The sequence below is a fragment of the Labrus bergylta genome, chromosome 23, assembly GCF_963930695.1.
Source record: "Labrus bergylta chromosome 23, fLabBer1.1, whole genome shotgun sequence".
Taxonomy (NCBI): Eukaryota; Metazoa; Chordata; class Actinopteri; order Labriformes; family Labridae; genus Labrus; species Labrus bergylta.
This window is the reverse complement of record NC_089217.1, coordinates 14888301-14912859: the sequence shown is the minus strand read 5'-3', so window position 1 is coordinate 14912859 and position 24559 is coordinate 14888301. Positions and strand designations below refer to the sequence as shown.

Below are 24559 nucleotides of genomic sequence, written 5' to 3'. Positions count from 1 at the left end.
TTACAGGTGGTCTGTAGTTAGTTATTTAGCATAGCAAGCTAATTGTAAAAGGCATTACAGTGAGGAGTTCAGACTCATGACGGCAGAATGGGCAGGGGCTGAGTAGTTTTCTTGCACTTGATATGGTGTGATGGGCATATACTTTTATTATTGGTTTAAAAATTGATTTTGTAATCCGTCTCAGAGCCCAGGGATGGCGCCAGGTTTTTGTTTCTCCCCTAGCTGAGGGGGAGCTTAAATAAAATGTTGGGGTGCTATGAATAGTCGATTTTCATCATGAGATCATAGTTACCTCTCTTTTTTTTCAAATAAAAGCAAACATACGTGAGGGGGCTTAGACAGATTTGTGTTGGGGCTATAGCGCCCCCCAGCCCCGGTTTAGCGCTGTGCTTGGCCCCGCCCACTTCCTGTCCAATGTGAGAAGATTTTAGACTTAAATTATAACATTTAAAAAAATGGTTGGATATGATTCCTGTTATTATAACGTGTCACATTTAATGCAGCATTATTATTGTATGTATGGCTAGAAATATGCTAAACATTCACTTAATTAGCTCTGAATGTCAATATGTCTTCCTTCCAAATGTTGGAATCAATCTTGACAGTGTTTTTGAGCTAAAAATGTCTGAACAAAACAAACAAGAGCGTTAAATGATTCAAATTTCTTAGGAATAATTTCGCTGATTCTATAAAAGTTTGTCTCTTCCTGGAAACTTTTCTTGTAGAAAAACAGGGAAAACTTAAATCTCGACTTTAATTGGACTCCGTACATATTAACAGATTGTTGCACATTTGCTGTCACTTCCAGCATGATCTGCATTCAAACAGCATGCATTCATTTTTTTTTACTAATCTCATGTTTGAATTGCACCCGGAATTCTTTGCGAAAGCAATGGGATTTTTTAAATGACAGTTTTTTTCCCCTATTTCAGGATTCATTGTCATAAATTACATTTTCTCTGACAAAAGCAGAACTGGGGCCACCATGTTCTTAATCACTTAAATCCACATGCAATCTGGCTCAGCCATCTTAGCCAGGGCCGCGGATCCATTAGTGCCTTCTCGTTTCAGCGAGGGGAGTGGGTGAGTGGGGGAGTGGGGGGGTAGGGTGGGGTGGTGTGGGGGGGAGCTGCCAAGCCATTAGTTCTGCCATGCTCTGTTACGTTTCTATATCCTTCCATTTCTACATTTTCTGCAAAGAAAATGGGAAAAGTTGAGGATTAATTTGAACTAATCCTCCCATTTTTATATTGCCTTTAATTACTTGTTCCAGCCTCTGACACTATGAATGGTCATCAGCAATGAATTAACTTAGCAGAGGTCCCATCTTATTGTGAAAAACCTGCCACCTTGTGTGGCCAACATCTGGAGCTTCTTACCAGTTTTAACACCCCCCAAAACAAACACACACAAACTTCGATTTTCTCTTGGTGAGATCCCGCCCCCCCCTTTGAGTCACATCTTGTCCTGTTTGATGGATTTATTCCTGCAGAAAACCTATTTTCTAAATGGATAGACCTTTTGTTCAATTTACCTCTAATCACTTCATCATAAATGAATTCAGACTAAGATTTCACTGAACAGTCGACTGATCTTAGCTGCTTTTCTTACCTTTGGCACCCTCCTTCCTACCTCGTTCCCTTTCTGCGGAGAAAAGATTGAACACGACTGAGGAAATATGGCCTTGGAGAGCTCCTGAACCCCCCCCCCGCCACTTCCACCCCTTGAAAGTCACACAGCATACAAGTCAATGTGACCGCTGAGGCAGAGCAACCTTTTCATAGCACTAACTATTCAAAGCAGGGCCCAAACGACCCGATGAAAGCAATCTAATACCACAAATTAGCCTGTCACTTAGCCTGGATTATAAGCCTCACGAGGGCCGCGGCGAAAATAACTTGAGCCTCGTTGTTCTGTGATGTAAAACAGCGGCGTGTAACGGTGGGGGAAAAAAAACAGGTGCAATTTAATTTTAAAGCCTGTGTACTGAAACGCTAGTGTAATTAAATAGATTTTTTTTTTTTGTCCCCGGCATCTTGCTCTGACCTCTCTGTCCCAGGAGCTGGGACCAGGTGCATTCTGGGCCCTCGCTGTGCATTCGCTCTAACATGCGATAGGGGTTGACATGACAGAGAATAAAATGATATTATGTGACTTTTGGCTCATGTTGGTGCAGCTTGCCATTCTCAGTGACCGTTGTGGTTTGGCAAAAATAAAAACAGTGGAAATGTAAATGATTATGGGTAATTCGTCATTAATTATTATGATAAACTTCCAGGGTGGTCGTCTCTCTGCAGGCTCTTTTTCTCCCTGAATGACAAAATTTTCCTCACTCATAAACTTGTCCAACTCATTTGTCAAATATATTCTGTCATTTCGACTTAAGCATGGAGTAAATATTACCTGGGGACCTCTGGTAATTTGTAATAATATAATAATGGAGGCTGTGCTGGACAAGTTTAGACAATCAGCTGGCTCATCTCTCTACACAGTTTGGAGACTGATTGAAAAAAGGAGCTCACTCAAATCTATCAGAAGAAACAGATGTCGAAAAGTGAATAATCTTTCATGTGTTTATATTTCTCCAGCGGCATAGCAAGAGGGGTGGGTGGCCATCCCTCTGGCCGTCTGATTGGTCACCCCAGTTGCCACCCCAAAATCCTTGACTATTATTAGCTATTTGCATTGCCAGATTTGGGACTGTATATTGAAATCCATTATTCAGACTGTGTTGCAACAGGCAGCTCATAGTTTTCATTGTGCAGATGGTTGTTTTCAAATTTTAGAATACTTTAAATTGTGATTTTGGACCAACATATTGTTTTGAGTCCTTGAAGAGTTATGCTGAGAAGATTTTTATGTCACTATTATCTTGTGTTACTGAAAAGTCGATGTGATAAGTGTAGACAGAAAGGGTAAATAAATGCTCCTTATTCATGTGTGTGCTCACAAACTTCAGGCCACCCCTGCACAAGTCAGTTCCCCAGTTGGGCCACCCCAGTCTGAAAAGTCTGGACACTCCCCTGTAGTGGTCATTGTTTGGTTGTTTTGTAGAAGTGCAAGTGTACCAAAGGTGGATGTCTACTTCTTCTAATGTATCCCTGGTTGGCCACATCAAAGCGACAACCTTCACTGTTGAAAAATTAAGTGTTGAAGTGCTAAATCTTGTGCTTTGTCAAGCGTCCACTTGAAGCTGGCTGCAGAAGCACCAGAATTCACAAACACCTCCATCACAAAAAATATTCAGGGAACATATGGGCTGTGGGAACATGGGGCCTAATTTGGGGGAAAATCCTTGAGGGATCATCGGGGCTTGGGGGAACATGGGGCCTAACTTTGATGGTGCGGAAAATGTCATAAAAATGAGGGAACATAGGGATGACCCCACCGTCTTCCACTGCAGTTCATTTTGGTAAATCTTATTAAACTGCATCTTCAACTTCAATAAGTGTTCAAATGTATCACCTGCAAATTTAAGAAGACGTTCGTCCAGGAACGCGTTGCCCGTTTCTATTAATGCATTTGTCGTTGAAAGAAAATTTATCTGGCATTATAATTTATTTTGTTGTTGTAATTCAGTGCAGGGTTTCCCCAGTAGTAGAAGAGTGTTTAGAGAATTTCCAACTTGCTATGACTTAAAATCTTTTTTTCTTCTTGCTGTATTTTCTTGCTGACCTTTTTCTCCTTCTGTGGTTCTTTAAATTGGCCTCTATGGTTCAAACGATTCCTCCCTTATTCCTTCTCTCTTTGACATAAAAAACTGGGATGGAGATATCAGTTGTGGCATTCATTGATGGTAATTGGCTATCAGAAAAGCTGAGCAAAGGAGCTTATTAAAAAATAACACTACCACTGTGTCAAATTCCTGTCTGTCCTTCCTCGCGCTGCACTGAAGAGTTTCATTAGACGACTTAAAATAGCTGTTTCTCAATGCTCCGACACTTCACTCCCCACACCTCACCAAAGTGTGCTAGATCTGTTCTATCCACGTTTCCCATCATGACTAATTGCTGTAACTAATCAACGGTGAGAATTTGGGGGTTTCTGATCATACTGATAGAAGAAAGTGCACCGAGGTGAAGTTCCCTGAGCTTGTTGCCAAAGAAAACATTGTGACAGAGTTTTGAAAAAAGACAGGTTCCGATTGTTGCTCTAAATTATTGCAAGTTAACTTCAGAACCTCTCCTATTTAGACTTGTCTTGTTCTTGTCTGTTCCTCATAGTGTTTATGTTCATGTCTGAATTTAGGTTCAGTTTCACTTTATCACCCTATTGAACTTTAGAAAGTGAGTTTGCTGCAGCTCTTTGACGAGGACACAGATATTTGGGGAAACATTTTTTTGTTCTTTTGCTTTTCTGCCATGTGTAAATTTAGCTCCATAATGAACCTGAAACATTCTTTAATATGGTTTCTCTATAAAACCAAGGCACAAAGCACTTTTTCTTTGCAGCTTTTAGAGGAAGCTCTTTTTTGGGAGCTATGCTAATGCTAGTTAACCAACTAGATAAATAAAATCCTTCTTCAAGTCAAATGATATGATATGAACAGACACTTAAATTGAAATGATGAATTTTCAACCAATTTAAAGCTTTGTTGAAACTAATGGTCTAATCAAATGTATACCAACGTTATGTCCTTACTTCTAACTTATGATTGGTTCTATACCATTTAAATTAAAAATATGTCACAACCAAGCGGCATCCTCTGTCGTTAAAAAATTAAGCCAATGTGGAAGTGCAAAATCCTGCAGTTCGTCAATTGTCCACTCGAGGCTGACTTCTGATGCACCAAAGTCACATACACGCCCCATTAAAAAATTAACACGTTTACAACCTGATTTGGAAAATGAAATTGGTTTAATTAGCTGTCTCTATCAGCACATGCTGGACAGGGTGGTTAATTTTTTTCATAAATCGATTTTGATTTTATGAAAGACAAGTGTTATTCAAAACAAGGTCAGTAGCTGAGATGATTGACAGGAGGCAGGGCCAGTTGTCGCTGTTTGTCAGGCTTAAAACCCGCCTCAGCTCCAGCTCTCAGCCTGTCATTAGGTTGACTGAAAGTTAATTGAGACAGCATTGCGAACGCCATCGACGGGCTTCAAAAGCCCCCTGCAGTAACAGATTATTGATTTCACGCAGGCTTTGTCCATTCACATTTACAGTCTATGGTGACAACATGTCAGTTTGATACTCTTGTCTGTTTCATCTGGACTTAAAGAGGACATGTTATCCCCCTTTCCCACCTTTTCAAACAGTCCCCTATGGTCTAAATGAAACATCTGTGCTTTGGTCAAAATATAACATGAATCAAGCACCAGAGGAGGTTTGAGACCCTGTATAAACCAGCTCTCTCAGAACGCTCCGTTTTGGTGTGTGTGTCTCTTTAAATGCAATGAGCCCCCCTGAGTTTTCCCAGTAGACATCACTCCTCTGTAGAGAGAATAAAAATGGCGGACCTGCGCAAAAGTTTTGCTCTAGGCTGAGGGTGGAGTCTATGGGTGAAGATATCAGGGGAGGGGAGGGGATTTCTTTTTACCAGAATCCCACTGTGACATCACAAGGAGAGAAAATTTGAAAAACAGCATTTTCCTCCGTGTTGTAAGACTTATGCAGACCACATTTTTCACATTTTGTGGGTCAGTAGACACTCATGTTACCCACATATATGTACACACTTGTTGAGACTGATGCATTTTAAGTATCGCTGTGAATTGAAAAAAATATATTTTTTTAAAAGAGCGAATAGTCAAAGCTTAGAAACAGCATTACTAGAAAGAAACCATTTTTTAAATTCATTATGTGGTCCCATTATTATTCCACAAAGTAAAGAAGCTTTTTCTTTGTGTTTTAACTAAGGGGCAAGAGGATGAGAACGTACCCAGGGAGCATTATGTTTGACAAGTGTGTGTACTGGCTGATTGTGTAATAATGATGATAAATGCTGGGCTATCATAGTGTGTGATGTATTCTTATTGTCCTTTGTAATGTCTTTAAAAGCCTATCTTTAGAACTCCCTGCTTTGAATATGAAATGAATACAAGTCGTGTTGTAATAACAGTGACCCGTTCTCCCACACTGCAGTCAAGACTTCACTGTAGATATGTAGAAATAACACAAGCCACATGTCAAGGTTTCCTATTTATAAAACTAGAGGAAATCTTTGAGCGAAGAGGATGTGTGTGACGAGGTCATTAGTGACATATGAAACATTTAGACTGACTAGAGCCTACACAGTTACCATATAACAACGGACAGTTTGCTTCCTTAATAGGGACAATGTTAATGTCTGTTTCATTACAAATCCTTTTGACAGGAGACATATATCATTATTTTATTATTGTGTGATTTTACCTTGAATTTTAACATTTTAACCTCGTGTGTTTCCTCATGAACAATCAGTCCGTCAGTAACTGTTTTTTTTAGTTATGTGGATTATATATGGATTGAGGGGGAGGGAGTCATGTTGTTGCTTTTTGATTTATTTTTATGTAAAGCGCTTTGTGGTACATCATTGTATGAAAAAAATATGCATACATGAGGCAAGACCTACAAACTTTAGAGAATGCATTTTCTATTTTTTTTAATTTGCAAGTGATATAACTGTAATCAGTAGGTCAAAGTGAGGGACATTATAGTAAATGATGAATGGATTTGAGCCTGTATAGTTATTTTCTTGTCTTATAGCTACTCAAAGCGCTTTCACACTGCAGGTCACACCTACACATTCACACACTGATGGTAGAGGCTGCTGTGTAAAGAGTCCATCAGAGGTAATTAATCCCATACATACACATTCATACGCCGCAGACAAAGCAGTAGGAGCAATTTGGGATTAAGGGTCCTGACCAAGGACACATCGGACATGTGGCTGCAGGAGCTGGGGATCTAATAACTGATCCACAGCCGGCCCATCATGTGTTATGTTGTAATAGTCAATTCCTGCAGAAATGGCAAGTTTTTGAAATTAATTTCACTCTATTGTTGATATTTAAATTAGGTGGAGGTTGAGAGATATATTAATACAGAGTTGTTGTTTTTTATTGGAGTGAGTTAAATATGATTTTTTTTATTTAGTATTTCTGTTTTTTTTCTTCTGTTGATTTGTGAAGTGATATTGTTAATATCGGGAAATGAAAATAATAACACAAGCAGTAAAACTAATAAAAAAATAAACTGACTCCAATAAAGAAAAACACAGCTGTAAGAAAACGAACTGTGTAATTTTACAAGTTAATTTACCGTTTTAACAGAAGTGTTTCAAAACAGCTTAACATGCTAATTACAGGGGTAATTTTTGTGGGTTTTTTTAAGCCTTAATATTCGATAGCATAGCACAGTGAACAGATAAGAAACCAGGGAGAGCGAGCAGGAAAGGAGCTTCAGGTCAGATTTGAACCGGGGCCGCCCACTTGGAGAACAATAGCCTCAGTACATGGGTCACCATTAGGCCATCGGCGCCCCATTTAAAAAAAAGTTTTTCTACATTAAATTTTTATATACTTCATTAATCCTGAGGGAAATCAGACTTTCACTGTTATTGAGAGGCTTCACACACACACACACACACACACACACACACACACACACACACACACACACACACACACACACACACACACACACACAGGTCTGAGAGCACAAACGGGACTTGTAGTTGTCAATTTTTATGTAGAGTGAGGGGGCGACATAGGGACAGGCTCTCTGAGCAGTTGGGAGTTCAGTGCCTTGCTCAAGGGCATTTTATTGGTAATCTGTAAAGTGACCTGGCATCTCTCCAGCTACCAGACCCAATTCCAAAGTTGGTCCGCACCGGGACCCTGTGGTCAGGAACACAAGTCCCTACAGACTGAGCTACCCGACTTTCTAAGAAACACAAAAATACTTATGCCACCTCAAAAATCATGAATGTGAAAACCACGGCCCTTTTATCTGTCCACTGATATAAAACACATTTATCGCTTTTGTTTTGAAATTGGCATTTCCTATTCTGCTCCATGTCACGGTCAAAAAAAAAGCTTGGTATCCATTCAGCCTTATCACATAGCTGACAGCGGAGCCGCGGGACAGCAAAGGAAGCCTCAAACTCAGGTTGCCGCGTCCTGTTATCCCATTTTTTTTTACCAATTGAGGATAACAAATGTAGTAGTACTACATTTGCTTTGAGGTGTAACTGTGTGACGGCACAAAGACAACAAGCCAGAGACTCCAGCCAATGGATTTAATCAAATTAAACATGACGCATTGGAAACTGTGATAGCGTGAAATTGGGACCCACAAAGCTGAAATTAAATCAGACTGAAAGCTTCCTGCCGACTTCCAAACACCTGACAAGCTGTCAGGGATAAATATAATTTTTCATACATCATTTATTTATTATGCCGCGTGTTGTTCTGCAGTCATTGAACTGACACCCTCATCCACAGCCGAGCAGCGAGCGGAGGGAGTCAATGTTTCTCGCACAAGGACGCAGAGGCTGTCACAGGGATCAAACCGGCGTCCTTCCACTTACAGGAAGGACTCCATAACCACGGCAACATGCAGACATCACAATGTGACATTGATACATTTTTTTAAGGAGCTGACAAATATGGCACTTTGTGATTTAACCTTCTTTGGACCTTGATGAAGTTTTGACAGTTTGACATAATTCCCTGCATGTCCTTCCTAACACTGATGGGTTTTGGACACTTTTGTGACTGCTCAGCTCGGAGCCAATACACTTTTTTTTTTCTTTACAACACCCCATGGTATTTTTCTCTCTTGGTACCACTATAAAGGATATATTTATTTTGTTTGGGAGCAGACAAAACGGAGGGACTCCTTCCAAGTGTAAGTTGGAAAGAAAGCCACAGAAACACATTCAGACCATATTTAGACTTTGACTTGTTTTACTGAATATTTGTAGTTATACTACAAGCTATCATTGGCTAATTTCAAATCATTCTTATTTGAATGGTTTGTAGGCCTTTCAACTGTAGAGAAAATGGAAATTCAATGATGTAAGAATTTCGTTTTTGTATTTTTACATGACACTGGCAATGTGATGAGTACCAAAACAAACCAACAATGTACAAATACAACTGTAGTAAATTTGATTTTAGCAGTAAATAAGATGTATAACTACACAATATTATTGTAGTTTTAGATTTTGACACTTTACTATTTTGTCTGTACTGCCTTTTGTTGCATTTGGACCCAGCGGTGACCACTATTGGTTGAAAAATCATGCTAATCTTGAAGTGCAAAAAACTGCAGTTCCCAGAGTGTCCACTTGAGGACAGCTGTAAAAAAAACAGGAATCCCCATTAAGTCCAATATTAACATGTCCATTTTAACAACAGGTTAAGAAAATATTCAAGCATTAATAGCAAATTCCTTTAGTAGTACAGACTTTAAAATATTTTTTCCATTCTGATTTTATTAAGCCTTTTTTATAGTATAATAATATAGTATTATTCATAAATTTGAATATTTAGGGGCACGGTTGAGTTGACTGACAGGTGGAAGCGTTGTTTTAGCTCTTTGCCAGGAGGCTTAGCGCTTCCTCTTTGTCTGTTTATAGCCTATTGATTGAAAGTTAGGTTCAGATAGTATTTACAATATGGCTAACACCATTGTTAGACTTAATAACGCCTCTTTAGAAACCAGTGGGTGACGTCACAGAGACTAAGTCCATGTTTATTACAGTGTATGGTGAGTACCAAACCAGATAGTTTTTAACATGTTGTTTAATATGGCTGGCTTTTGTCATTAGCTTCAATTCATATTTACCTCACAGATTTAGCCTATTTCACAAACACTGTAAACCCATTCGTTTATCTTCAGTACAAACAATTTTCAGCCAAATGAAGTACACAAAAGAAAGTCAAACTCTGAATGAATTCAACCGTGATGGAATATTATAAAGCAGATTTGACCATTATATGTGGCCCCTTAGATCAGAGGGTTCCCAAACTTTTCATCCTGCGACCCCCGAAATAACAATGAGAGAGACTGGGGACCCCATCTCCCCCGTCCTTTGAAATGGTTAAAGAATTTAACATGGTGCACAGCAGCAGGAACTAAAAGGCCTATCCAAACACTGCCATTAGAACAACACTAAAGAACACCGCAGCCTTAGAATAATAACATTATGTCAGTGTGTCTGTGTGCATATGGATTGACAAAGAGCACAACACATACTTACATTGTTACAGTCAAATGTTTTACTTTCATTTCAGCACAAATCTCACTGAAGAACTCCTCAATAAACGTTAAAAAGCCTGATTAGTCACCTTTACAACGAAGTATAACTCGTAATGATCGTGCATTCATGAAATGAGCAACACAGCTAAACGTGTGGGTATCGCCCAAACAAAATGTGCCAAAATCCCCTGCAATATAACTGGATAATATAATTATTGACTGAAATAACGTTTACAAACTTTTTTGGAGGAGTTTATATCACAATAATGAGTAAAATAAGCAGAAGTTATTTCAAATTTGTATTTGTTTTTGGAAGGCACCTCAGGACCGCCCTCACACTTTGGGAACCACTGCCTTAGATGGAGCATTTTATTTAATTTTTTAACTAACGGTGGGTCGATATCACTTACTAAATTATTTAAAGCTAAATTTATTTTCAGTTGAGCTTTACAGAATATGTTCCTCTCTGTGGAGGGATTGAAGAACACTATAGTAGAAACACTACAACAGATCAGATTGCAAAATATAGCAAAGGAAATGTTTTTCCACACCGATCGCATCGGTCCAATCATTTTGTAAATTCCAAGTTTCTGTTTTCTAATGTACAACAAATATGCCAATCTATACCGACATGTTTCAGCCAAACGAACAGTTACAGTGAGGTGAACAATAGGCCTACATGTAACAGGAGCTAAAGTAAAAAAGTAAGTAAGTAATATAAGAGTGGTTTTAAAGTACGCTGTGATCTGTATGAATGCTGCCTCGTACTGATGTTGCCAGGCAATACTGGAGGTGGGCTCAGACTGAAATAGCACTCTGGATCATGAGACGGTGATGCATGGACACTTTGATCAAAGGAAAACTAAGGTTGAGACCATTTGGCTGCTGCGGTTTTGATGAGCGCGGCCCTCTCGGATAGCATCCCAACGTGTCGTTACGGAAGGTCGTTATGGTGGTTAACTCTCTGAAAGGGCACTCAGCGTCAGTGTCGGATGACAGCGGTGATATTTGCTCCTCCTCAGCTTCTTTCTCTGTGAAATCTGAAATCAGCGCCTCGCTTTGGCTGCGGCTCCGTTTTCTTTGCAGCAGCGGCTGGAGGTGGCCCAAATCACTTTTTCCGTCCTCGTTTGTGACTCAGAGATTTCTTTTGTGATCAGTGTGACAAGGAGAAAGCTGAGTGCTGTCACTTTTTCAAGTTTTTTTGTGCCGAAATCCGGATGAGAAGTCGTTATTTCTGCAATTAAAAGCAACCGCAAAAAGCTTGATTTGTGTTTTTTTTTTTTGTGAGATTCAGGCCAATTCTTAAAAAAAGCTCAGATAAAATCAGATAGAAACAAGTTAAACATGAGAAAAACAAGATGTACTTATTGCATGTGGATATTTCAAAAAGCTGTCAAGTCCTTGCTTCATGATAAGAATTACCAACTAGGATTGATACGAACTAGTCTTCCAAAAATAATAAGATGTGAGCAGCAAAATCAGGAGTGAGCGTGAAGGCCCGAGGACTGAGCAGAGCCACTTAGAGTCTCATGACAGGACTTGGATCGAGAATCACACAGCGGAGTGTCTCGGGCCCCGCTGCGGGCTGGTTTATAATGATTTGATTAGCAAGTCGTCAGGACAATGTGCTAAAGCAGAAGCTCCTTTCACAGGCCTGAGTTTATACATCAGCTTCAACAGTGGCCCTGACAGCTGTCTTGTCGCGTTTATGAAGTGAACTGAGCGGGATTCGCTGGCAGATGCTTCACAGGGCGCGTGACAAAGAGTGGGCAAACTCCCTTGTTTGGCGTGTCAGGGTTGAAAGCTTCACTCCTCAACTGTCAGAAGGGAACATCTGTGTTTTGGCGAGTGAGCGATGTTTGTTCTGCGGCGGAGCAATCGGCTCCCAGCAGCCGTCTGAGGTGACAGAGTCTGTCACGGTCCAAGTATAGAGTTAGATAGAGATGGGGGCGGGGGGGGGGGTAATCCCTGTATCGAATCCAGCTGCAGAAACAGAGCAGGAAAGTCCAGCTTTTTATGGTTCAGTAACGCTCCCTTCAGCCCGCCCTGCAATCTCTCAAAGACTTCCTGTGGATTACACACTTGCCTTCTGCATTTCAAGGATGCATCTTTTCTACAATTGAGGGAAAACTGAAAATTGAATCTTACACTTTTAAAGTGATTAACGGCCACATAAGTCAAACATATTATGGTTTACCACCAAAGCTGCTTTACAGGCAAGGTATTTATGGAAAACACGCCTGTCTTATTAGCTTTAAAAATGTGCAAAACAAGGAAAGAATTTCCAATTCCTGCCAAATATGACACTTAAAGTCCCTCCTCACCCAGAAATATGTTTGTGTCTTTGCCTCTGGATTTTGAGTTTCTCTTCTTGTGTCATTAGAACTCAAAACCAAATAACACTAGTAAACTTTTATGTGAAATTGTGATCTTTTCTACGGCAGTTAAAAGTGCTAAATGTTATATTATTTCAAGTAAAATACTTCTCATATTAATTTTAATTGCCTTGTTTAATTTTTGTGTGAATGACCCATAAAACCTGAATTATTACACCTTCCTCGTCTTTGTCAGTTTCTGTTATACACCCACGGACTGAACTCTTCATAGAGGTCTAGCCTCGGTTTGTCCTTGAAAATGAAAAGGATTTCAGCACTTTTTAAAATTCTTCTAATTTTACATACTTTGTTTGTCCCTGAGGGAAATTCAATCAGGACACACTTGACAAAGACTTTACGATTAATTAATTGACAGTTTAAGAAAGAAAAAGAAGATAAGTCTTTGATGATTATACGCTGTCATGATGACATCATGCACTGACAGCATGTATATGTATATCTAACAATGCTGGTCTTACACAATCTTTCAACTATGGACATGAGGAACAAGCAAGAGGATACTGACTTCACATTTTGGCACTTGACTCACAACAGACTGAACGAGTCGAACGAGTTACATAAATGTAACATCACTCTGAGTTTAGTAGTCCACAGAAAGTTGTGCAGCACTTGCTGAACTTTCTTCACCACAACCACCCACCACCGAGGGGATGTCACTCAGGTCAGATGTTATTGAATTGTTTCTGGCAGATGAAGTTCCCTGTACACGGTGGTGAAAAGAACATTAACTCTTGGGCTCTGGCATTCAGACAAAAAGTAATATCAAAAATCTGAATTATATATAAATGTCAACACTTTGAATTAATACGAGACATCCCTTAATTTTCAAAGTAAGACATGTTTTCAGTGTTAACCTTTTTTCCAAACAACCTGACACAAAACACCCTAACACTTTTAAGTTTCTCGGTTTGTATCAATGACCACATTTCTAAAAAAGAAAAAAAAATCTACAAATGTTTGCCAATAAGTTAGAAGTGTTTGTTGTATTTTACACATGGAATGATGGGACACATATCTGTGTATCATTCATAAAGTATTGCTCTCTTAAGCTGCTTTAAACCTTCTTTTTGGCACACACAAAATGCGTCTACATAATTGTTCAAATTCTTGGATAAGAACTACATGTCATGTTACTTGAAGATACTAGAAAAGATAATAGACGGCAAACCAGAGAGCATAGGACTTATGTAAGTACCGAATGAGTACATCAAGGGATGTAAACAACAGGCGTGGTGGCAGTCAAGAAAGTTACTTTAAATGGACTCAACCTTGTATAGTGTAACCTTATCTAGTCTCCTGACTACTCAAAGCGCTTTTACACTACAGGTCACTCCTACACATTCACACACTGACGGCAGAGGTTGCTCTGTAGTGAGACCATCGGAAGTAACTAATCCTATTCATACACCAAAGATGAAGCAGTGGGAGCAACTTAGGGTTAAGTGTCTTGCCCAAGAACATATTCTACATGTGGCTGCAGGAGCTGGGTATCGATCCCCTGACCTTTTGGTTGAGAGATGACCGACTATACCAAATGAGCCACAGCCGCCCTCTGTAATGTTGATCATGAGAACATGGTATTAAAAGCAACAGCGGTGCCAACCTAGGTGGCAAGATGGAAATTCACAGGGCCATTTTGACACCACTAAGGGCAGCCATCAATCGCATCCAAAACCATAGTAGAGAGCAAGTACATCTCGGGCCTTAGAGAAAGGCATTAATACCTTTGCCATGAAGGTTTTATCAGGATAACAAAAAAACTGTTGGCCCAATTTTGATGAACTTGGTGGATGGAGGAAACATTGGCACAAGAATATCATATTAAATTTTTTAGTTGAATAGCTATCTCTTCTCACTCTCTCCCTTTGTATCTCTTGATCGGTCCATAGAGTCTATGGCTGTACACCAATGAGTCTGGTTCGTCTCGAGATTTATACCACTGTTGCCAGGTGCAAGCATATGCTACATTTATGTTGGGTATCTTCATTTAACATAACAAATGGTTTCTAGACCTGCTGTTTTAGTAAAAAAAAAAAAAACTTTTGCCATGATTTGGCCTTGTATGCAGAACAAACTCTGTAGAGATTGAATGAATAATTGATAGTTTAAATGACCTTCCACATTCAAACATGTATCCTTTAGGGTTTGCACAGTCCAGAAAACATTTCCATTTTTATTTGCAATCACCTTGATAAACTCGTCCTCAGCTTGCAGAGAGCAGGTGTAGGATGAATCCCCTCGTTTTATTCTCCTTTGCTAACAACATTTACTATTTATAGGGCAAGGACGAAGGTGTCCTTTACTTGCTAATGAAAGTATTGTGGCTTTGACTGAGCCCATCAAGTGGGAAAATAAGTGACACAAATGGGACAACAATTAAGAAAGAGGTCAGATTCAGGAACTATTTTTAGTCCTTGATTTAACTCAAATGTTCTGCATTGTTCTGTATATGAGCCGACACCGGCTTATCTTCGCCTTGAAGGATGTCCGACATGTTTGTCTTTGTTCCAGGCTGAACTCTTAGGTATTAGGTTTGGAAATATATGTTAATGTTCTGTCTGTAGTGCTTGGGCTTCAGCTCTTTATTAACTAAATACAGTAAACGGTCTAATGGTGCCTTCCATTGGATCTTGGAAGTTGGACACATCTCCGAGTTACCAGTCAGGAAGTGAAAATTCCAACTCGGAAACTCAAAAATCTAACATGGCTGCTACGTTCATCGACAGTAAAGTTTAAGCTGTACATTATTGTTTATTAACGACTTCGTTTTGTTAATTAAATTCATCAATACAATGGTATCCTACAGGTTCTTTCTGTGGACAAGTTGTCATGTATCTTTCGGATGCAAATGACCACTTAGTGTGTTGTTATCACCTGGAAGCTAACAAAACAAAAGGTATTCCTGGAGTAACTACTCGTTACTGGAACGAGGTCAACTCGGGTGTCGCGTCATTCCAAGCTCAAGTTTGTAATTGATACCAATCTACAAAGAGCCATGTCTGTCTGACAGTGAAGTCACTCCTAAAGAGCCTTTAATTTGAGGGAATCAAGCTAGCGTGATAATCTGATCAAATGGTTAGCTACCCAACAAACTGGGTAATTTAGACTTGAGACACATGCTTTACATGTTTTGGTAAACTCTGAATATTAATTCAGTTAAGTATTAATCACTGGACATGTGTAGATAAATCCATTAATAACACCAAATGATGGCCTAAATCAAATCAAATATTGTCATATTTTGTTCAGTGTGATGCTAATGCTACAATCTTATGGCCATGGGGACGAAAGAGTTCTTAAGTCTGTCTGTGGAGCAGGAAGGTGACAGCAGTCTGCCACTGAACTCACTCCTCTGTCTGATGAAGGTGCTGTACAAAGGGTGGTGGGTGTTGTTCAGGACGGACTAGTGTTGGTGTGAGATTTTGATAATGGTGCAGAGATTCGTTTGCTCGTATGCTAATGAGCTTTTAAGAGGATAGAGTTTAATTGAATGCGGCCGCCAGCAGCTCAAAGGGGAAGGACACATAACCTGAAACTTTTTGATTCATTGTTCATTCTCACTGTCTGTGCGAAAAGCAAAATAAAAAAAAAGGGCAATGAGTCAAGCTTGGGGGTTGTTCACTGTGCCTCTAGGCAACAGTAAACCAAATGTTATTATTTCTCCATCGACGGCAGTAAAAGGAAAGTAGACTCTGGGCAGTGCTGCATTTGCGCTGTCAAAACTTTTCCATTAATTTTTTTTCAGCACCTTTATGGAAAACTGGAGCTGCCTTAAAAATGTTAATGTATGCTGTTATTTAAATGAACATGAATTTATACTGTTTTCTAATTGAAGACAGCAAAAGGAAATGAATGCATTTGCATTATTCATAGTATAATTTATGTGCAATTATTGTACAATGTATTGCGATGTGTGTAGAGCTGAGCTGCAGAATATCAGAGGTTAAGATTCCAGCATTATTGCTGCATTCAAATTCTACTATTTCTTTTGATTTAGTTGAGGTGGGAGTTTTCTGTGGTTATTGCAATAAAATGTTTTCATTAGTGCGTGAAGACGTCTTTTAAGAAGCGACTGCTCCTCAGGGAATGTGTGTGCCTCATCAAGAGAAAACCTTAAGTGGATAGTTTTGATGTAGGACTTATTGGTCTGCTGCAAGGACTGTATAGAAAGATGGACAGTAAACCACAAACCCATCCAGTACAAAAATGAAGCCAAAGTACCCCCGTGACAAACACTGAGCATATTGCACATTTAGAGCCAGAGATCGACAGGAAGAGCCGCTGTTACCTCTGTCAGCTCCTTAATCCCTATAACCGTAGTACAGGACAGCTGTTTGGCTCGGTTAATGATGCTCACTATAGCAGTCCGGGAAAATTTGGCATTCAAAGCAGAAGGAGAAACATAATCACCAGAACAGTGTCACAGGGTACCCATGTACACACACGTACCTCAGGGGGAGCATCAACTCTAAGATTCACACAGCATACATTACCCATCAGCCACCTGCTTAAAGGGACAGGCTCAGGCTGGTAATGACATCATGCCTCTTCCACGAACAAAAGCACACATTTAACTGACCTATAAAACAATATCCCCTAGGTTAACACAAACTAAAGCAGAACAGATTCTTGTGTCTGGTACTCTGCTCATCTGGTGCACATAGCGATGCAGGAGCCGCATTCCTCAAAGCAGCTGTGAGTCATGACATTTTATAACTATTAATGGCATCAAAAAACTAACTTCACATTTCTTTTCGCAAACTAGAATTATGATAAATAACTATCCCAATAAAAACATGTTTCAGAGATGTTATTTTCATGTGTATTTTGATTTTTTTGTTTGACTCATGTCCCATTTGTTACCATGGAGGAGGTTGGTTTTATGACCTATACCCAGCCAGTCAGTACTCTATATATTTTGGCTTCTCATGAGGCGAGGTGTTGCACTGTCCGTTTATTATACAGTCTGGTTTGCCGTCTTTCAATTTGTATCATAAGGAAGAGAGTAGAAGGGCTGGATGAAACAGAGTGAGTTTATCAGAGTTTGGGGGGTTTCTTGCTTCATTCACTTTTCATCAGATTCACTTTGTACTCTTGAAAGGAAATCTGATGATCTACAGTACACTGCAGGCTGATAAACGTCACAGCAGAGCCGCCTCATAACAAAGAGATAAAAGTCCAATCTCTAGATTGACAAATCCAGGAGAACTACTGAGGTATCACCGGTGAAAAGAATATTCATTGTGCCAAAATAAAGGTGTTCATTTGCATTTGAAAGTGTCCTCAAGTGCAGCGAACAATATACAGTTGATATGAAACTGTTGTGTCTCTGCTGGCAGGGGAATAAATAAAGCTCTGCAGACAATCAAAGGATAATTAAACATTCCATTCAAACTTCTGTTCGTCTTTCATGCATATGACGATCATTTGCATACATTATGAGTTACCCTTCAGGGCATATTCTGCGAGGTAAACCCATTATACATGAAGTATTGTCTTCAAGACTTAAATGCACAATTACAACTTTCGACCACATGAAGTCCCCAGTGACAAAAAAAGCCCCAGGATTCAAACTTTTATGAAGGAAATTAATCCACCACTATCCATACTGCTTTTTTTGTGATGTCATAAAGGGAAAATCTCCAAAGGGCCCATTTGAGCACACATTTTGTGAAAAGTGGAGCAAGCAAAAGATGGAGAGGATGGACTTCTCTCAAGATTTCGGGGTTTGTAGACAGACTCGGGACACATTTTGCATAATATGTGACGATATGTTTGAAATTTATTGATTATTCGGTGTAAAAATTTGCAGACCATTGAATGAGGGGTTGGCAGCATGCCTCCCGTGGGCTGCTAGTTGCCGATCCCTGCTCCAAATATTATTTTTGTTTTTATTAAAACTAAGCTTTTTTAATCACCCTCATTTATAAATGTTCTGTGATTTCAGTGGGAGTTAAGTGTTGGAGCTACGCAGCCTTGCAGCTGATGTTTTTTTCTTTCTGAAGACAATTAAGCCGTTGTGTCAGCCGAGATTCAATTAATTTTCACATTAATTAACATGGTTTTAATTAATTACATTTTTTACAACACTTACATTTTATCATGTATAAAGTCATCATGCCGCTCATGTTAGCAAATAATTACCTAATTACACATCCAGCTGACAAAGAGCAAATTAGCATTCATTCAGAGTCGTGTTTCTTCACACTTGATGAATGAAAGTCCAATATTTACACTCCTTTGAGCTTTGGCTTTTGCATTGCCATCTCCTGAGGGAAATATCTACCAATTTACATGCTAAATGTTAAACTATGTGCACCGTTTAATTGCTAACTAACATGCCTGCTGCGGTCCAATTAGTAACATGATAACAAAAGCGGGCTACCTGAAGCGTCTCAAAACAAGACTGTTGAGAACCGTCGAACAAAGCCAAGTAACTAAAGATGAAGATGGTAAAAAAAAAAAAGGTAACAGCAAAAAAAAAACGTTTTTTATGGAATTTGAATAAAGTCCCAAGAAGAACAGCGAGGATTCTGTTTGGATCACTGTTTTGAGTTTGGTCCAGGAGGCCTCTGGAGTAGACAGCGCTCCCCTTCAGCGCGATAATTGGGCACTACTACCACCCAATGTCCCTGACGCTCATCCACCTCCATCGGACTGTGTCGCCCCACAACCACCGCCATCCTTCCTGCATCTTATCCCATCTCCCATATCCCATTTTTCATTTGTAACATAGCAATGAGTAAGGTCTTTTACCTGCTTTTTCTAAAGCGCCTCGAGATAACACTTATTATGAATTGGGGGCCTTACAAATAATGATTGATTGATTGATAAAACAAACCTGAAACTGACCCCCATTACAAAAAGTGCTACTTTCAATTATCGGAATCAGAGTTTCATCTTCCAGACATGGTCTACTTTAGTGTGTTTCTAACAGCACATAAGGCGTCCTAATCTTAAGTTTTTGTTCTTAAACCTGACCAAGGCATAACCATCGTTATTATCAATTGGTTGGATATACAGTATGTATTGCATGAGGACATGAACCTGATGATGATGCTGCAGATTTATAGATTTTTATAAAGTTTCAACTCTTGTCTTAATTGGGACTTTACATATACAGTGTAATATACAGTAAGACACATAAACCATGACATACCTTTACATTATTAATTCTACATTAAGTTAAAACAGACATTTTTTTGCATATTTATTCCTGCGTGATGATTTGGGACGGCTGGGGCTCATTGGTAGAGTTGGTCGTTTTTCAATTGAAAGGTCCTGGGATTGATCCCTAGCTCCTTCAGCCACATGTCCAAGAGTCTGTCCTTGGGCAAGACGAACCGAAATTGCTCCCGATGCCACTGACCTATAGCGTCTGAATGAGTATCAATGGGATAAGTTATTACTGATGGACAATTTGTATAGCAGCCTCTGCTATCAGTGTGTCAATGTTGTGTGATGTGAGCTGCGGTGTAGTAAGTGTGTTGAGTAGTCAGAAGACTTGAAAAAAGTTGTACAAGCTCAAGTCCATTTACATTCCTAGTTTATATTGAATAATGGAAAATACTTTAGGGAGTCTGTATGTTTTATTGAAATAGACCAGACGCTCTGTGCGTTTCCTTGTCTGACTCGATGTATTCTGTCCAGTATGAAGCGTGCTTGTGCGGACTCTGGCTCTGGAGCACATGGAGTATGTGGCCAGCAATACGTTACAATATAAACCATAAACCTTCACAATATGACATCATGTTCAGCAAAAAAAGAGCAATACAACAGTCTAATATGAACTTGAATTAGCCTCGGTTTGTATCACCGACAAAGTAGCAGCTGACAGACATTTATTATTTCAGATGTTGACACGTGAAACAGCAGGCAGTTTGGGTTCACACAGCAGTATTTTTGTATTTATCCAAAGTCAGTATAGACCTCCACTACAAGGTCAGTCTGTAAAATGGCCTCAAACTGTAACAAATCTTCAGCGACTCGCTCTGCCGGGCACATGACCGCACCAATGACAACACAGCACATTCAGGGACAATGAGATGTCATTTATAGAATTGCACCCTCGGACAGCCGCAAACAAATGATGCAGTAGTTCTTTGCCCTGCACTCTGTTACCAATGACCCTTTTTTTCTCTCACACACAGACTAAATTGAACAACAACCTCGTTTGCCACCTTTTTCGACTCAGCCTCCATTTCATCGTTTAACCAGCGGCTATAAATCTGTCACCATGAAGGTGAACATTAGCTCTTTTTGCTGATGTGCAAACACCTTGCAGATCAATTTTAGGTCCATTTGAGCCAATATAGAACTGGCCCTTATGTTGCTCTCACACTTCACATTTGAGGGAATTTCCTTCAACCTGTCACACCAGCTGCCTTGAATTCCATGCAAACTATTATAAAGCTAGCAATCATGGCCTCAGTGGAGGTTTACTTTCAGAAGGTGATCGAAAAATCCCCCTGGAGAAAGAAATCCATTTGGTTGTTTCGTGTTTTTCTTCATCTGGGGGACAAGTATCTATTTGACATGGACTTGAGCTTATTTAGCCCTGTGGCTACTCAACATAGTGTTCCAATGTTTCTTTTGTGCCCAGCTAGCATACAGGGAAACAAATACATTTCACTAAAAACTGACAAGTGTCTGATAAAGTGAGGATGTCTTACTGATGACACTTGTGTTGCTTAGCCGCTAATTTTATACATTATCTTAAATTAGACAAAAGGGTCAAAAGGTAGCCTTTCGCTCAAACAAAGGTATAAAAATCCCCAAATTAAAACTATAAAATAAAAGAATAAAAACTAAAAGAAAAGAAATAAAAATAATTAAAGTTATTCAAGTATACCTGAGTGAATTGGCAAGTGACAGTCCTTCATTAGCTGGTAAACTCAATGGTTGCTAGCTTACTTCTACACCTACTTCTCGTTAAATAGCCAAATTCTAATCAAGGAATTTTTGCAGTTATTTTTTGTAAGCTGCAGTTTTTCAAATTGTGAAAAGAAAAACTGCAATGCCTAAAGTGTCCACTTGAGGCCAGCTTCAAAAACCCCGGAAGTCACATTCAACCCCATTATTATTATTATTATTTTTTTTAAAAAGCCTCTTTTTACATCGGAAATAAGCATCTTAACAGCCTGGTTTGAAAAACGATTTGGGGCGGGGCAAGAGTTGTTACGTCTAATCTGTTAGCTCATAATGTGTTGATTATAGCCGAGGGATAAATCTAGAACAATGCCTCATATGAAGAAAAAGAAACGTGTTGAAGTAGAAGTGTACAATAACAGAAAGTTAATACTCCAGTGAAATACAATTACCACAAAATAATACTTAGTGAGGTACTAAGGTTCTTTAAAAATGATTGATATTATCCAAACACATCCGTCTAAATGTTATAACTACACAATGCTGACAAGAATGAGTGACTGTGTGTGAGACAGGCGGCCATGGTTCGAGTCCCACCTGTGGCTCCTTTGCTGCATGTCATTCCCCATTCTATCCCTTATTCCTGACTCTATCTACTTCTTGTCTCTCTTAAAAAGGCATAATAATCCACCCCACCCCACCCCTGGCCAAAATAATAATATCATTGTTGCAGCATGCCTCAAATAAAAAAGTCAGTCAAGCATGAACAAATCTGATGGGTCGACAGGTATCAAGTTTGCATAAGAAACCGTCCCCCTTTGTTCATGTCGACCTTGCATGTCCTGATGACGTCTTTTATAATCTCAGAGGGCGCACTACACATGCAGCTCCTGCCTGTGATATTCTGACATCTCACACTTTTAATTCCTGTAGTCAGCGGTATAAAAATAAAATCTGCACGAAAGGTCATGTTCGCTTGCCAAAATAAACGTAATTACACCAATAATCCGAGAAGCCCGATGAGGTTTAGCCAATCTATATGTCAATGAGGCAGGCAGATGAGAGGCGGGAGGCGGCAAATAAGGCGTAAACGCAGCTTGTAACATTGTACGCTCACGCCATATGACACCTGGCCTCTTCCAGTAATTACAGTACCGCTCCTGCATCCCTGTTTGAAATTTGATCATTGTCAGTCAATGATAAAACACTCTGCCAGATGGTTTATGCAGTGTGGCCTCCGCTTCCACACACTTCATTAGGGGAGAGAGAGTGCAGAGGAGTATGCACCGCTGTGTGGAGGGATGGATTAACCGCTGCGGCCGGCTCACTCTCCTCCACTCTCCCGAGGAGCACAGAGAGGCTTACGGTATTCCTGTTGGGCTAGCACGGGGTCTTCACCTTCTGTTCATGATCCCTCTGTAAGAGCCTTCTGTTGGGAGAAGAGAGTGGAAGGAGGTGCGGGGGGCGGGAGAAGGAGAGGATTTAGAGACAGTGATCTAGTGCACATTCACAGCTGTAGTTTGTTTTTGGAAAGCAAGAAGGATAACAGACTGTCTCTCTGCTTGATAAGAGCAAATATGCATTCAGACAAGCTAAGCTATTGTCAAGTTAAACTATGAGCTGTAGTGGAGCAGCACCCTATCTCTGTTCTCTTCGTTTCACTACATTCAGCTATTTCCCTCTGATGACACTCTCTGGGTGGGATTCTCAAACGCTGTTATCAAAGGGATTATTTCTTTCTGCTGTGAAATTGTAGAAAACTAGGGGACCTGAAAAAAAAAATACCTTTGCTTCTTAACACTTCCCATCCGTGGTTTAGTGGTGCCTGAAGAAGTGGGTTTACTCTTAATTGGGCGGCTGTGGCTCAGTTGGTAGAGTCGGTCGTCTCTCAATTGGAAGGTCGGGGGGTTTGATCCCCAGCTCCTGCAGCCACATGTCTGATGTGTCCTTGGACAAGACACTTAACCCTGAATTGCTCCTGCTGCTTAGTCGGCGACGTATGAATGGGATTAGTTACTTCTGATTGTCACTTTAAATAGCAACCACTGCCATCAGTGTGTGAATGGGTGTGGATTGGTTGGTGTGACATGCGGTGTAAAAGTGTAGTAAGAAGACTAGAAAAGTGCTATACAAGCTCAAGTCCATTTACCATTTACCTTTAGTTTTACCCCAAATGTTTTTTTAAGTGGCCTGTCCAGCAGAGGATGAATGTTATGAACAGTGACATTTAGTCAGTGCATACTCGCTAATTAGAGACAGAGTAGGGAGGGTCAACTCTTCACTACCTTCGGAAAAAATTGCAGCATACTACTGAATATAGTTAATCAATCATAGTGTGAATCAGAGGGGGACTTATAAATGGGTATACCCTATGAGGACTGGAAAATAAGCTGGTCAACTCTGTATGCACTGCACTACACCACTGTTTCCCATTGTGAAGAAAGAAAAATCTGGACACAGTTTGAAATAAAACAACATACCGTATATTACCCTATAAAAGACCCTTCAGCTAAGACTCTAGGGAGGAGGGGGCTGGGGTAGACATGTCAGCTCTCTCCAGTGTTTTGAATTGGGCTGCAGTACCCATTCTAAACACTAGGTGTCAAAGTTACATATTGCTCCTTTAAAATAAATATAACACATAACTGTGGTTGCCACTAACATTCAAGCCAACAGATATAAATACAGACTGTCCAGTGTCCACCCTGCATGCATTAGAGAGTAAAGCCAAGGGTTCTAGCAGAGAAAATATATAGATAAATGTTTATGGTCTGACTTTATTTGATGTTGATCACTCCCTTGGGCATTACTTAGCACCCACATTGTGCGCCACTTAACAAGCAAAATGTAGTTGGACACACCCCAAATCACTATGTGCCACATGTTTAAGCCAACGGACTGTACACTATTAAAGTAGGGCCCATGGTTTTACCCAGTTTTTGGCTTGAAGTTTGTCCAAATCTTCACTCCCTGTTATTTTTTCAGATGCTGATCAACACAGATGCTGTAAAATGATAAAAAAAATAAAATTGCCAGATCCTTTATGTTTATGTTTTGCAACCCGGGACACAGTTGTTCAAAATTAACATTTACAACATTTTAGCTCT

At 39.8% G+C, this 24559-nt stretch overlaps 1 protein-coding gene across 2 annotated transcripts in view; it reads left to right on the top strand.

The window, feature by feature from the left end:
• tafa2 (TAFA chemokine like family member 2) overlaps positions 1–24559 on the top strand; it is a 74670-nt gene that overhangs the window by 24907 nt on the left and 25204 nt on the right. The gene's annotated exons all lie outside the window — the stretch shown is intronic.